Genomic DNA, 2,500 nt, shown 5'->3' with positions numbered 1-2,500 from the left:
AAGTGTGTGTGTGTGTGTGTGTGTGTGTGTGTTTGGGAGGCTTTCGGTGGTGGGGCAGGCTGCTCTCCTTCAGGGTGGTACTCGGTACGCCTGTTTCCTGAGGTCTTTTCTAGACACATACGCACGCACGCACGCGCATACACACGCACGCACATGCATGGTACTGTATACCTCTGGCTGCAGTTGCACACTTCAAAGTTGTTAATATTCAGCTGGGAAACTGTATCCAGAACACAGCTAAATTATTGAGTGTATGAACTTTTTAGGTAGTAAGATGAACTGATGGACCACATCTATGAGATCTTTGTGTGTGTGTGTGTGTGTGTGTGTGTGTGTGTGTGTGTGTGTGTGTGTGTGTGTGTGTGTGTGTGTGTGTGTGTGTGTGTGTGTGTGTGTGTGTGTGTGTGTGTGTGTGTGTGCGCGTGCATATGTTTGTGCATGCAAGGGGATGAAAAACAGAGTGAAAAGAGAGAGAGAGTGTGTGCGTGCGTGTGTGTGTGTGTGTGCTCATGCCCTCTTCCTTTGCCCCATGCCTGGTCTATGGCCAAGGGCATGCATAATTGATCCCGTATGCACTATCATTTTCTTGATGTAATTGCTCCGCCACGATATGATAAAATCTAATGGATAATTTATCCCCACAAAATGGCTAAAAGTATCACTAAAATGGTCTGAAGGCCTTATTTCATTTGGTGTGTGTGTGTGTGTGTGTGAGTGATTATGTGTTGAATTTCATGAGAGCCTTTATTGGTACGTGTACGTATGCATGTGTGGAGTATAACATTTTAACCTGTCTTTTTGGACAGGTGTGTCTGCTGGTATAATATTGGCCCTAAAGTTGTGTCTGCGTGCGTGCGTGCGTGCGTGCGTGCGTGCGTGCGTGTGTGCGTGCGTGCGTGCGCACATTTTTGCATGTGCACTTGCAGCTGTGCAATAAGCGCCCATAAAACGTGTCTGCGTGTGTCGGTGGCTGGGTGTGCATCTGCATACACATTCCTCCAGAAATGTGGACTGTGCGTGTGGTCAAATGCAGGGAAAGAGAGGCAGGAAAAAAAACCCTGTTCACTTGACTGTACAATTTACTGCAAAACTTGCATGGTGAGAGTGTGTGAATGTTTGACATCCATGTATGTCACTCTGTCCTCAATCACAATCAATACGCTGTCATCACATCGTGGTGGTTCCCGGACCTGTGTGGCAGAAGACTATATGAATTCCAAAGCTCGTTTGAAACCATTTCTCTCCACTGCGTTATAAGGTTCCCAGTGATGTAAGATAATCATCATCTGTCGCGTATACGTATAAGACACTCTGCTTCGGCCAGATCTTTCACTTGGAGTCCACTGTCTCTGGCAATCCCACCTAAACACGTAAACGGCTGTAAAAGATAATGATTGCAAATTGATGTCACAGTGTGACATTATTGCACATCTCTTGTTAGAAAAAGGGGCTGTTGCTGATCATATTATTTTAATATGATATAATCATATTCAAAGCTGGACCATTTCACATCACTGCCCTTTTTAAATGATTTACTGTACTCTAGCGATGAGCCTGATGGCTCAACTGCGTCACCTATAGCCTCGGTACCAGGCTTTCATTTTCGTCGGCGCAAAAGTGAAAAAATGAAATGGAGGAACACAGACCTCTCTGGTCTGGAAGTGGCCGTTAACCCTTCCGGGTGGGCGTCGCTCCAAATGATGTGACGTCACGTAGCGCTGAAAGACTGATCTCTCTATAGTCTCTGTCTCACTATTTCTCTGATCCCCCCCCCCCTCTCTCTCTCTCTCTGTCTCTTCTCTGTCTAACTTTTTCTCTCTGTGTCTCTCTCTGTCTTGCTTGTGTGTTTTGATGGAGAATATCTTTCTTTTGTTCTTTGTTTGATTTGTGACTCAACATGTTTTTTCTTGCTTATTCGTCAGGTAGCTTGGTGTGTGTGTGTGTGTGTGTGTGTGTGTGTGTGTGTGTGTGTGTGTGTGTGTGTGTGTGTGTGTGTGTGTGTGTTTTCTGCATTTGAGGTGTGTCACATGTACACACAACACAAAGGAACACACGTGCAGACACTTGCATGTTTATCTTTGCCATGCAAGGGAAATGCAGGCCTGTTTCCTTTGAAAGCCACGTAGAGAGAGAAAGAGAGAGAGAGAGAGAGAGAGGTGTTCAGATATGGGGGGATGGGTAGAGAACAGAAGAGAAGAGGGCATGGGGGAGTGCCCTAGAGGCCTAGAGGGATAGGGGTTGAGACGGAGAGAGACAGAGACAGAGAGAGAGAGAGACAGAGAGACAGAGAGAGAGAGAGAGAGGGGGGGGGGGAGTGAATAAAGGTGAAATAAATAAAGGGAAAGCGAGAGAGATAGAAAGAGAGAGAGAGAGAGAGAGAGAGAGAGAGGGAGCAGCTTGAGAGAGAAGTGATGATGGAGCGATTGAGGCTGAATGGGAGATGGGCAGAGAGAGAGAGAGGAGAACTGTGTGTGTGTGTGTGTGTGTGTGTGTGTGCGCG

At 46.5% G+C, this 2,500-nt stretch overlaps 1 protein-coding gene across 2 annotated transcripts in view; it reads left to right on the top strand.

The window, feature by feature from the left end:
• The window catches only part of bcl11aa (BCL11 transcription factor A a), a 61,535-nt gene that overhangs the window by 17,080 nt on the left and 41,955 nt on the right, over positions 1 to 2,500 (top strand). The window lies entirely within an intron of this gene.

Source organism: Protomyctophum bolini (genome assembly GCF_963924005.1).
Source record: "Protomyctophum bolini genome assembly, chromosome: 14".
Lineage (NCBI taxonomy): Eukaryota > Metazoa > Chordata > Actinopteri > Myctophiformes > Myctophidae > Protomyctophum > Protomyctophum bolini.
Note: the sequence above shows the minus strand (reverse complement) of the source record. Positions and strands in the feature narration are given on the sequence as shown.